Source organism: Alexandromys fortis, unplaced genomic scaffold (assembly GCF_014885135.2).
Source record: "Alexandromys fortis isolate MF-2015 unplaced genomic scaffold, M_Fortis_MF-2015_v1.1 scaffold_265, whole genome shotgun sequence".
NCBI lineage: Eukaryota > Metazoa > Chordata > Mammalia > Rodentia > Cricetidae > Alexandromys > Alexandromys fortis.
The window spans coordinates 153,032-166,873 of record NW_026068166.1 but is presented as its reverse complement, the minus strand read 5'-3'; the positions used below and the strand labels follow the sequence as shown (position 1 = coordinate 166,873).

The 13,842-nt window shown below is 33.3% G+C and overlaps 1 protein-coding gene and 1 pseudogene across 3 annotated transcripts in view; one reads left to right on the top strand and one right to left on the bottom strand.

Annotated features, from left to right (window-relative positions):
• The window catches only part of Dmd (dystrophin), a 1,091,134-nt gene that overhangs the window by 943,727 nt on the left and 133,565 nt on the right, over nt 1-13,842 (bottom strand). The gene's annotated exons all lie outside the window — the stretch shown is intronic.
• LOC126492104 (uncharacterized) lies at nt 4,116-4,205 on the top strand (annotated as a pseudogene).

The following is a 13,842-nucleotide window of genomic DNA, read 5'->3' as shown; positions in this document are numbered from 1 at the left end:
AAGTTAACCTCCAAATTGCAGGTTCAGTATCTTTGGATTAAATAAACTGTAGATTAAAAAGATTTGTGTGCTTTATGTCTATACACTTTTTGCAATATGGCCTTTTACAACCATATTGCATGCCGATGAATTAATTCTATTTTGTTACATTGAACTAGGATGCCTACCCTCACCTCATCTGTTATTTTTCCAACAGGGAACTAGAAAGTTCAGCTGCAACACATTTTAACTCCTGTACTCGTGAGCAAGGTCTTCTTGACACGTTTTGGCTATTTAGCACACCACTGAGTTACTTATGTACATGAGCACACAGTCACACAAAGCAACGATAAATATTCCTATGGAATAGATAATTTTGCTCATAATGTAGTATTAGGATTACTTCTGACAGCATAAATTAATCTTGGCATATTTTACATCTGAAATATAACAGTAAGTAACTATCAGCCTACTCTGTGTCATGAGTTTCAGGTCAGACAGAGCTTAATAAAGCCATGGTTCAACTCCCACCCCCTCCCAAAATAAAATTACAGGAAAACAGGCCTTAAAAAGTCCAAAGTAGATAAGAAAATGAAATTTCTAGTTGTATATAAATTATCTATGACAGAATTAGGGGAATGTGTATTTTAAATTAAGTGTTTTACATGTAAAAAGAGATTTATATTTCATATGTAATAGAATGATTTTCTTAGGGCTCACTACTTACAATTTTCTGCATTATTATTCTTTCATTGGCAATAATGAACCAACTGGTTATATCAAATAAAAAGTACTCCCACTGTGATAAAAAAGAAAACAATTCCTGACATGACCTCTTATTCATATTTTCATATTTTGACCTGGTATTCTTCACATATATTTTGGTATCAGATCAAACAGCTCAAGCCTTAATGAAATAACACCTTAAGAGAATTTCAAAACATAATTTAATTAAAATTGATGTTAGGTGAAATTTCACATTTATTAAGAAAATACACTGTCTAAATAATATTTGTGATTGTCCACCATAATATAGAAGGGAAGTAGATGACTGAGAACTGGGGGCATAGAGTCTTGCTTTTCTGAATACCACATTGGGATATATCAGCTTCAAAACCTAAGACTATTTGTGATTCCTATTCTTTAGAGAATAATTCATCACTTCACTCCTTCATAGATTAACTACAGGAAAATCCTTATCCTGAAATAATTAGGGCACCTATCTGAAATTTTGGAAACCTGGAGGATGTTATATTTAGTCATGAATTATACTCAAGTAACTAAAAACTTTTCTGTTCATTTATTTCAGTTTGGGGTGGTGGCACAATAAAATAACAGTTTAAAAATATTATTGATCATTTTCTCCCCAAACAGATTGTTTTTTATGCATGACATGATGCATACTAAACATCATATTTACTAAGTTCAACAAATAATCTAGCATAATAGATGTGTGGGACAATATTACTTTCTAGAGGTTGTAGAGTAGGTTCTACAATTATTCAGCCAAATTTTATGTATGTTGTTTTTTTGTGTTCAATACTTTTGCAGAGCATACATTGATCGTTTTTTGACCCTAAGTACTAAAAGAAATTTTAATTAATCATTTTAGCTATGAAGATAGATTGATGACTACACACAATTTCACTTATTTAATTTTATCTCACCAGATTATCATTCAAATCCTACACACCATCTGTGAATATACAGTTGGTTTGTCAGGGTAGATTCTGTCTGAGTTCAAGAAAGCTTTGGATTTTTTACTCTAATTTCAACTAATTACGCTTCCTCTGAAATTGACATGTAATGAGAAAAGTTTGATAAACAAAAACACATTAGTTACCTGCATTCCATAAATTAAAGCATCATAAAATATCAGCACATTATTCACCTTAAATTGATTTAGAGGACCATATGCCAAGTTGGGGAAAATACGGTTGCAATGATTCTACATAGATGATATGTATCTATAATATAGTAAGTGAGAGAGCAGGTATGTACACAGGTTCATAAAAAATATAAGAATGGAAATTTCATCCAATGTCAATAATACAACAGTAAACCTAGAACATTTGGTATGATTTGAAATGGATGAAAATAGTGTTTCACTAAACTACTAATAATTGTATATGGAAATTATATAGCTAGGAATGAAGAGACTCTCTTTCCTGCAAAATTATTAACTTTAGTGTTATAGCCTGAAATGTGTATATTCTCCCAAATGTTCAAGTATAAAGACTTGGTCCGCAGCTTTGTGCTATTTGAAATTAGTGGGATTATCAGAACTGAAGCCAAGTATGCCAAACCTCCAACTCATTTGTTCTGGATACTTTTTCAAAGTAGCATAAAGTTGACTTGCATATAAGTACCACATAATTCAAAAAGGTTATCCGAGGGCTATGAAGCGCCATCAACACTTTATTTAACCTTTTTGTCATCAAGAATTTGTAAATTAAGATTGTGAATATATAAAAAGTATTTTACAACCATTTGGCACACTAAAATCATTGTAAAAATGAAAATTCTAAATCACACACAATGCTTCTAACCCATGCTACATTGCACTCCATAGAGTGCACTAACGTAGCAAATAAATGAGCAAAGTTAAAATGATAAATATCACTTGCAGCATGCTTCCTAAGAATATGATTTACAATTAGGAAGCGGGGAGACTTAACCTTGAGGACCTACCAAGATCCTATATGTAAAAACTATATATAATGGCCAATGCTTTTCTTTTTTTGACCTCATTTTATCTTCAATAATAAATATGAAAAGGACAATTTAAAGTTAAAACTGTAATTTCAAATTCATTAATGCTTTCACTAAAACTATTTTTCCATTCTTTTGAATTTATTGAAACTACTTCAACATCATAGAAGGATCTAAGATCTCTGTGAGTTATTTGTACAGATTAGTTTGCCACAAGCTTGCACAGCATATACACAAGTCTATTTACCTGCGTTATAAGTATTGGTGTATGTATCTGCCTTGTTGGGTTCAAAATGATTTCAGATGAGTTGAACCATTTCCATCTGTTTGACTGTTACAAACTGTTACTCTGCGTCATGGGGAATTGAGAAGCAAAATATATAGCATGATATATAATATTCAACCTTCTTGACCCTCTAGTCTAAATACATGCTTTTCTTATTACTTAAATTCAGTTTGTTAAGAGGTTTCATTTTTTTTAGAAAATATACCCTTTCATTTGATCATTTGAAATTGCTTCCATGTAATATTTGTAAAGGATGCATAAAACTGAATAAATGGCATCACATGGTGTTTTCACACATACTGTATAATATTGGCGAAAATCAGCTAATGGTTAAAGCTTTCTGTTTCAGTCCTTTCTTTTTTTTAAAAAAAATACCTTCTGTTCAAAGGCATCTTCACGATCACATGATGGGTGTCATATGAATCACGGCAGGCAATCAAGTTGAAACTCACTTCCTGGCACATGTAGTTAATGCAGCCCTATGTCCACACCACTTGAAACCCTGGGGACAGAGCCTAGAGCCCTCACTTTCTTGTCTCCTACACCAAGAAGCAGCCAGGGGCAGAATAACTTTCACCTCTTCTTAATATCTGCCCACCTTAGGGGATAGAATGAAGGGTTAAGGTCCATAAAGCCTCGTGCACGCTGACAGGAAAGTCATTAAGCTTCTAGAGGATCCTGGGAAGATCACGATATCAATGCCCACTAGTATTTACCACTTTGAGACTACAGGGTGAAATGTCTGCCCTTTGGGTGTAATCTTCTTCTATACCAACAGTTCCATTTTTCATCATATAAAAACCCCCAAGGTTCATGAACCATAGCACACAATTTCCACTTCTGTGGATATACTGTGGCGCTTCATTAAAATGAGGTTTGCTTCTAAGAAGAAATACTTTTTAAATAGATGAGATTGTTTTAGTCACTTGATTTCAAACCTAGAAAGACCCAATTTTGTTTCAGACTTTCTTGATCAATAATCGTTTTGATTGTTTTAAAAATACAGATTTAAGTATCTCGGGAATGCTTAGGTATTTTTATATGTTAGTACTTTAAATATAGTTTAATCACTTTATGATAAACTAGGATGCTGTTATTAATAATTATGAATACATTAAAAATCAAAATAGGAAACAAAGGCAGGTTAGACAGGTGCAAAAATAAATCATCTTTGCAACACTGAACTCATTGCTCAGTATAAGTTTTGATACATACAAGAAGAAATATAAGAAAGCACAAAGAAATTATGGTACTGATGGGCTTGGTGCTAAAAGCATTGGTAATAATAATAATAATAATAATAGTAAACTAATGTAAAAAATGAATATAAAATCAAAACAGATTTTTGATAGTTTCTCATTGTATTCCATACCCTATTAACAGTATACTATAAATTAAAGATAAATCAACTATTAAAAATTTTATATAGCATGGAAGAATAATTGCTTATTGCTTTACCTTTTCCTTTAACACCCTACAACAATTCTATTGTTGTAGAATTTTATCATTTATCCCTGCTACTGAACGTTCTCTTTTAACAATAAAGTTTGGGAATTTACCAAGAACAACCCAATAAATGAATAAACTTGTCGCAGCTAACTTTGAAGGTAATAACAGAAATTGTTATACAGCCATTCTGAAAAATGCATTCATATGCAAAAATGTAATAATCACTTCATTAGTATTTTTGAAATAAAGATTGGAGATGAATTATGTTTATTATACTAAGTAGTTAAAGCAACCTTTTTAGCCCCTTTTATCACTATTCCTGACTCTGAACACATTCCTTCTTGCCTTAACTGGCAACATGCCATGGGTTTTCAGTCCCCCAGTGAAAGTTGCTTAGGGAAGAACATTAATTTTTTGAATTCACTAGGATGTCATTTGGCAAATTACTGTGCATGGGCAATAAATCAAAGTTTGAAGATACATTAAGGAATCTCTAGGTTTATTCTTTTGCTTTCTAATAAGTTAGAAACATTACATTTCACAAGTGCATGCATATTTTCATATTATTAATACTGTGGCTATAAAATTATAGATAAAGTATTGCTTTACAATCTCCTCTTTCTGAATGCTTACAGAAGCATATATTGTATGCTTCTGTACTTTAAACCATGACACATGTCTTTGGATTACATATGAACCTGAACAATAATCCCATTTGCAAAGGGGAAAATGATTTTAGTGCTCTTACTTTATGATCTATTAAGTTTTCAAATAACAATAAAGTTTTAAGGAAGGGAAGATGGCTCAAAAGTTAGGAGGACTTTGTTGTCTTTCAGAGGGTCTGGGTTTGGTTTCCAGCACCCTCATTATGACTTATAGCTGTGTACAACTACAGTTCCTGTGTATCTGACACTGTTTTTTTTTTTTTTTTTCTCTTATTGGTTCCAAGAATGCATGGGGAGCACACACAGAGCTGTAGGCAAAACTGTCATATACACATAAAAATAAGTCTTTTAAAGATGTGAAACAGTGACAAGAGTGCCTTCTGCACTAGTCTTGTTTTTATGTCAGCATAATATCCTCTGGTCATTCGGGGAAAAGGATTATTAACTGAGAAAATGCCTTCAGAGGATTTTCTTGTAGCCAAGTCTGTAAGACATTTCTTTTTAAATGATGATTAATATTTTAGGGCCTAGTTCACTATGGGTGATACCACTGCTGGACATGTGGCTTAGGATAACGTAACAAAAGAGGCTGAGCACGCCATGAGGTACAAGACAGTAACTAACACTCCTCCTGTGACCTCTGCATCAGTTCCTGCTTCCAGGTTTCTGTCCTGACTTCCCTAGATGATCAGCAAGCTATAAAAGGAATTAACTCTTCATTCCTCACGTATTTCTTTTCGCCATGGTATTTCATCACTGTCAAAGACACATGAATAAAAATCTCACACAAGTAATGAAAAGCAGATATTTACACACCATTTTGAAAACTAAATGTCAATGAACTTCAGCCAATAAGGAAACCCTTCTTTGCTACTTTTCACAAAGGCCAATAAATTTTTTTGTGACTTAAAAATGTTATAAATGAACACGATAAAGGCTTTGAATTTCCTTTCCTATAAAAAGCTTGATTGGAACAAAACTGAGCTTAATCAGATATATATTTTCTAGGTATACTTTTATTCTACAAAAGCACAGCTGAGTAGCTGAAATAGAGACCAAAGAGCATTAAATGTTTGCAATGTGGCCATTTATACATAGGTTTTCTGAACCCTGTTTTAGGATAGAACACATACAAAGAAGTAAGATTGAATAGAGTAATCAAATTCAGATTGATTTCTAGGTCAATTATGAAGATGAAATGGGGGTGTTACTAAGAGAAGAGAAGAGAGCTGTTTTTAAAAGATGGAAAACTGGATCCCAGAATTATTATTGGCATCCTTGTGCTATCCTGAAGTCAAGGAAAGAAGATATGCTTGCTTTAAGGGAAATTGTGAATAGACTGGAGAGGAACAAAGCAATGTAGAGGGGGGGGGTGAATAGAAGTAAGAGATATCAGAGAGCCAATACTGGAAATGCACTTAAAGTTAATGGCATTTCGTCATACCTTTTATTTATTTCAAACTCTACACATAAATAGAATTTAGAAGTGATGAAAAACTCTGTTGCACTTTGAGTATAAAATGCCCTTTTTCCCAGGCTCATGGTTTCGAACATTTGATCCACAGCTGATGGTGCTCTTTGGGAGGTTGAGGTACTTTTAGGATTGGAGTCTTGGTAAAGGAAATGAATGACTTGGGCAAGCCTTGAGGTTTTATAGCTCAGGTCCTCTTCCTGTTCACACTCTGCATTTTGAGTGCAGAATCAACCTGATCTACTAGTATCCTGATACAATACTTTGCCTTTCACCATGTTTTCCCTACCATGAGGCACAGCATCACATTGGAATTATTAACCAAAATAAATACTTATTCTTTAAGACTCTTTTAACAAAGAATTTTATCACAGTACAGAAGGGGGACTGAAATACACCTTGTCATTCTGAAAGAAAAAAGCAAGGACAGGGCTACCTATAAAACTGTTTATGAAGTATTAAAATAATTCATCTCTATTCACAATTCTTAATTGATGATACCATCCAAACCCATAAGGCAATGTGTTAAGGTTGTAAAAATATAATGCAACAGAAACTCTCACAATTTAAATCTATTGACATGTACATATTTTCATGTTTTCACAATAACCACATCTATGAGCAAATCATACCTAAAGGCCATTGGCATGTAAACAAACTATGCAAATATTTATTAATTTGGCAAGTCTTTTTGTTTTGGGAGTAATTACAACCATCTGAAAATTAACTATGACGATCTTTCTTGTGATAATGGTGGTTATCTTATGAGTTTTCATAACAGTCTATTAGACCCATATGCCCCAAACTATGATAACATCCAATCCTTTGGGATTCTAGTTTTAATTTCTTAATAATCCTAGGGGATTAAATTTTCCTAGACTGGCAGATTCCATTCAATGAATACTTATTTCAAACTCACTATTTTTAAGCTATTGTACACTCTACTGGAGAATACAAAAGAATGTGAAGTCATAGTTCTCTAGGGTATCATAACATTGGTAGGAAGCCAGGCAGGTTTGCAAGTAACTACACTATAACTCAGAAGGAGATACTGCATTAAAAGAGGAAGCCAGAAACAAAATATCTTCTCTGGTGAGAAATGCTGAAGACTTTATGCAATATTAGACTCTAGACATAAAGGTAACCTGATAACATCCTTAATAAGAGTCCCAGCAAAGAGTATTCTTGGAAGCCATTATATATTACAGAGACACGACAGTGAAAAGTAGTGTCTACTTCCCTGTCAGGTTCATAAACCATGGCAAGGTCTCAGCTACCAGAATTATTAACAAGCTCCCAAGACGATTCTGATTCATGAGTTCTGCAAACTGTACTTTAAGAATTTTCCTAGGATATTTGTAAAAGGAGACACAGAGAGAGAATGAATATGGAAGAGCAGAAAAATGTGAAAGCCATAGATTTTCTGTTCATTGAAGCAAGACTGTGTGTAAAGAAGAGGAGGTAGAGAAGAAATCAATGGAACACTCAGTGTAGTCAGTGAGTAATTTCTTTTTATATATATTTCTATATTTGATATTTTTTATCTTATTGTGAGAAATCAAAATAGTCCTTAGCCATATGGGCATCATTGACAGGCGAATGGGGGTTCGTGGGATATAATTAAGGTTCTATTTTTAATTGAAATAATGGAAATTAATCTGTACTATTTTATGTGCTTTTCAGTAATGTATATCACACTTAAATAAAACCTTAAAATTATACTACATAGGAAAAATAACTAAAATTTCTAATATACTCTTAATAACTTCACAGCAAGATAATATCTTTCAATCCCCTAATAATTATATGAAATTAAAAAAAAAACAAAGCATAGAAGAAATGTTCAATACTATGCTAAAGATAATTTGAGTAGGAGAAAATAACTTACATTTTGAAACAAAATTTTATTTAAAGAAACCCTTTTATGTACATAAGTGCTTGGTGTCATGTATATCTATGTACAACACACATGTATTGTTTTCTCATGGGCCAGTAAACTATTCCTTGAAATCTCACAGTATGAAAGAAAACAATATTATAAACTGCAATTAATGCTGATTAAAAAGAAAATATTTTACAACTTTTGAGTGTTGATTCAAAAATAGTAAGAAGATGATAAATGCCTAGTGTTCAGTATAACTCCAGTGAGCTAGTAATGGACTTTGGTACTTATTGGCATAGGGACTTTTAGGACTATAAACAAGGAGTGGATCCTCTTTCTGCAATCACAGTGTTTTGTAATTACAGATAAAAGCTGGTCAGCATTTCCATTTAAAGAACTTAACTCAGCTGTTAAATGTCCATTAGCCTAATATATGGTTTATAATACCTTAGCTTAGCTTCCTATAAAACAACTAATTAGAGATGGATGAGATTTTTCAAATAAAATTATGTTAATACCACAAAAACATCACTTCAAGTCTGATCATTTTCATTACAATTAAATTGCATTCATTTTTGAATTTTCTATTTGTATGAATTATTTGTGAAGGGTCTAAGAAGAATGAGAGTATTATTTAATAATAAGCATCAAGTTGCTATGAGGAAGTATAATACCAAAAATTTTGTGGCAGACTGTGAGAAACTTCTCAGATACTTCATTAATGAGCTTGCCTAAGGAGATAAGGTATTGCTGACAAGAGGTACAGCTCTCAATTCGTACATGGGTTTACTTAATTGCAGAGAACACTATGACTAGGGCTCTGGACTTTAATGGAGATGCTATGGATATTCATGATGAATATAGAATTATGAAGGACCATTTACTTATATCCGCCCAATTTCAGACCACTGTTGCACCATTCAAATCTCTAAATTACCCACGTCACTCACAGAGATTTTAGAAAAAGATCTCTAGAGATGGTTTATGACATTGCATTGATTCAGATTGGCTACCTTGGTAAGGTTCAACTGGAGACTGTGATAAGTCTTAAAAAGTTCTCCATGACTTTCTGAATATGAGAAAATAGGTATTTAGTCTTGAGAGACTAAATACCAAGGCTAAATCTCACCTATCTCCTTAACTTTAAAGGAGACACTCATCTTGTATGAGAGTGCCTAGATATTTACTCATTTATCTTCATATATACATGTGTATGTGGGTATAATACTAGGTAAGAAGAAGAGGCAATAAATCTGAGATTGGGGGAGCATGGAAGGAGTTGAAGAGGGGTAGGACATGATATAAATTCAGTACTCCTGTATGAAATTCTTTTAAAAATAAACTTTTAAGTAAGAAATGGCTGGCCTGCATCACAACACAGCTTTTCTCTTTATCCACTTATGCTTCCTATTCTCCTCTCCTTATATTAGAGTCTGGGGGAATTCCTCAATAAATATCATAAAATCTAAATTGCATCTTAGAATCTGCTTTATAGAGATTCCAACCTGTAATACTCTATTCAGTATTTCAAAGAAATCAAGAATATTAGAATATTTCTTTATTTCTTTTTGTCTGTTTGTCTGCCAAAATTTGTATTTATCCCTAACTGAAGATGCCCCAGAATTTGTTTGTTTATGTTATTGCTCTTTGAAAATATATAACATGGTAAGAGAAAGAATCAAAATCATCCCTACCAAGTCATTCCATTCAGTCAGGTTTAATGCATTCTATTTTTATTAAATCTGACGAACGGGTCTGTATAATACTTTCACTTCTTTCCTTTATGCAACTTTTTAAATAAAGATTATTCATTAATTTCCTTTCTCAAAAAGCACTCCTTCCAAGTGACATACCTCCTTCTGTTAATTTTCCTATGCCATAGTAAAGATTATGATGCAAATAAACTCTTAAAACTATTTCACCTTTCAAAGGCTCCATTAAAATTGAACACCTAACAAACAATCTCTTACAGCCACACTTTTTCTATTTGTGTGATGAAAGCTCCATGTGAGCTAGATAGTTCCTTTAATGTCATTATTTTTAATTTGCACCATCTCTACATAGTACAATAAATAATGGAGCTTTATAGGACCTAACATCAGACTAGAGAAAAACAAAATTCTAAGACTATGTTTCTAAGGGTTTTCTAATTCAGCTAACCGAATATTCTGAAAGCATTTATTTTTTTTAAATTTATTAGATGTTTGTTTTTAAACATACCAATTCATGTTCCCACTCCCTCCCTCCTATTTCCTCCACATAACATCCCACCCCACCCCCATCTAATCCTCAGAGAGAGTAAGGCAAGGCCCTCCCTACTATATCTAGGCTGAGCAAGGTATACATTCAAAGAAAATAGGATCCCAAAAAGCTAGTATATGCAGTAGGGATAAATCCTGGTGTCATTGCCAGTGGCCCCTTAGACTGTTCCAGCTAAGCAACCGTCAATCACATTCAGAGGGACTAGCTTGGTCCTATGCTTGTTCTTTCCCAGTTTGGCTGGAGTTGGTGAGCTCCCATTAGCTCAGGAAAACTGTTTCAGTGGGTGAACCCATCATGGTCTTGACCTCTTTGCTCATATTCTCATTCCTTCCACTCTTCAACTGGACTTTTGGAGGTCAGTCCAGTGCTCTGATGTGGTTCTCTGCCTGTTTCCATTAGTTGCATGATGTAGGTTCTATGCTAATATTTAAGACAATCATCAGTCTGATACAGGGCAAGTCAAGATCGGGTCTCCTCTCCTCTAGTGCTTAGGGTCATTATTATTTTTCAGGCTAGTAGATTGACCTCATTTTAATTCACAATGTTTTGAAAGAAATGCTTCTATAAATAGAATAAATACTTCAGTGGAAAAATGAAACTTGGGAGAAATTTGCCTTAGGACGCTCTTTTTTTTTTTTTGACATGAAACTCTGTGAATGAATTCGTTAATGATATTTTTCTCAAAAATACACAAATAAATCAGTCCAGCTTAATTATGTTATGTAGATATTTTATTCCATGGCCTCAGTTTTGAACTTTTTACTTTATTTATCTATTTATTTATTTTCATTTTTTCCAAGAAGGTCTCACTAGGTCGCTCTAGCTATCCTTGAGCTCACAAGGCTGGCCTTAAATTCTCAGTGATCTGCCTCTCTCTGTCTCCTGAATGCTAGAATTAAGAGCATGTGGCACTTTACCCATTGCGATTTTTACTTAAAAAAATTACAAGTTGACAGCACCATGTAAAAGGCTCTTGCCTAAAATGGTTGCCATTTGCTTCCCAATGATGAGGAAAGAACATAATGTAAAATCAAACATTGATTTACATCTTCTGATTATGGAATAATTATTATTAAAGAACTGTTATAATTTGATCTTAAATGTCATGAGCTTTAGTCTCTAGTCCAACTATGAGGTGGAGGTTTTAAAATGTATACATTAGTGGTGGGTTGAAGTCACTAACGAGGTACCCTTGAAGTCAATCATGGGGCCCTAAATCCTTCATTTTCTTACTTTTAGCACTCCATCCATTAATGGCTGTTCTACATTCTTTGCCATGCTTTGATGACTTCTCATAAGTACAAATCAGAGGAGCCAACCAGTCACAGGAAAGGCTTAAAACATTCAGCCAACATAAACCTTTTTTCCCTTACAAGTTGATTGTATTTACTACTTTGCTACAGTAACAGAACTTACTGTTTTTTTTCTCTCTCAGCTTAGCTACAGTGAGATGAACTCTATACCTATGATAAAGAAGAAAAGGGATTTTGACAATAGTTCTTATAAGAACTTTACAAAAATGAAAGTTAAGTTAGGAAAGCTGTCATTGAAGCATTAATTCAGTTCTTTTTTTGGGGGGGGGAGACATTCCTCTCAATTACAACTGGAAGAATGCTACATAAACTTACTTCTTACACATATTTCTGTATCTTATTAACTATTGGCCTTTAACTCAAGATCTTATAGGATTACTAAGAGATCCATATAGATGTGAAATTTTAATAAAATATACAAATGAACATAAAAATGTCACCATATTCTGGATAGTAAAACACAATTCTGCTTTTCTCCTTATTGATATATGGCATTATATACTGAATTTTTGTCATGGTTTTAATTTCCTCTTAATGTAAATCAATTAGACATGGAATTTCATAGCTGACTGGTTAAGACTGCCGATTGCCTCTGAGGAAGTAAGCGTCTTGATCTATAGCCACAAGTGGGGTAAGCCCAGTTATGAGTGAGGGACAATTCAAGCTCTGTTGTTCCATTATTTCTGACCATGAAATTAGAGTTAGTGTTTAAACCCTAAAACATCTCAAAGTGAAATCAGACGTGGTCAGGAGCACTCAGTGTGTACGTCTGTAGATTTGAAAGTAAAATCAGTTTCTCCCATGATTCCGACACAGTAAGATATTTAGTCACTTGGAGGGTAGAACACATTCTGTAACTGAGAATATTGGGGATTGGAAATTATTATTAATTTTAGCCTTTGTCTGGTGGAATAATCTAAATGAGACCAAAACTCAGTGTAGAAAAATAAACCATAATAAAAAATGATATAACAAAAAATAGGTTGCAAAGAAGGCATTGGTGGAGAGAGTAGTCAAGTACCCTCTCTTATCTGTCTGCACCTATAGTGACTTCCGCCAACAGATATTGCAAGAGTGAAATATGCTCTCATTTACTTCTGATCAGATAGCCAGTAAATAGTTTTGTTTTTGGCTTTCAACTCAAGCCCTCATCTTTCCCTTACATTCTTTATCTTCTCAGGCACAGTGTGAAGACATTGGTAAAATACCAAGATAAATTTAATAGAATATCCCTGTAGGTAAAACATTACTGATAGATAAAATAGTAGTGATAGGAAAAATAATATTTTAGCTTTTGAAATGACAATCTCCAATTTTTAAATTTCAATTACACACATCAAACACCATATCAATGAAATATAAATAAAAATTCTTCAAGCATCATGAAAAAGTGTATAAGGTTTTTCAAAGATAAATAGTTTGATTACAAAGCATTCACAATATAAGAAAGCAGTTTTTCTTAGTTGCAGAGTAATTAAATATTGTAGCTAAATCCTAAAATATCAACAAGAAATAATGGAAGCTTTAGAAACCAATTCTCTGAAAATATCCCTACTTAGAATCCTCAAAGGTCTGCTTAAACTATTTTTTGGCAGTTTCAATCTTGACAGATAATCTATTGCCTGAACTCTGAAGCCGAGTGAGGTAACCCATACCCAAAAAGATGAACATGGGATGTACTCACTCATAATTGGTTTCTAGCCATTAATAAAGGTCACGGAGTGTATACCTGGTGAACCTAAAGAAGCTAAATAAGAAGGTGAACCCAAGAAAAAACATATAGTTATCCTCTTAGCTAAGGGAAGTAGATAAAATTGATGGGG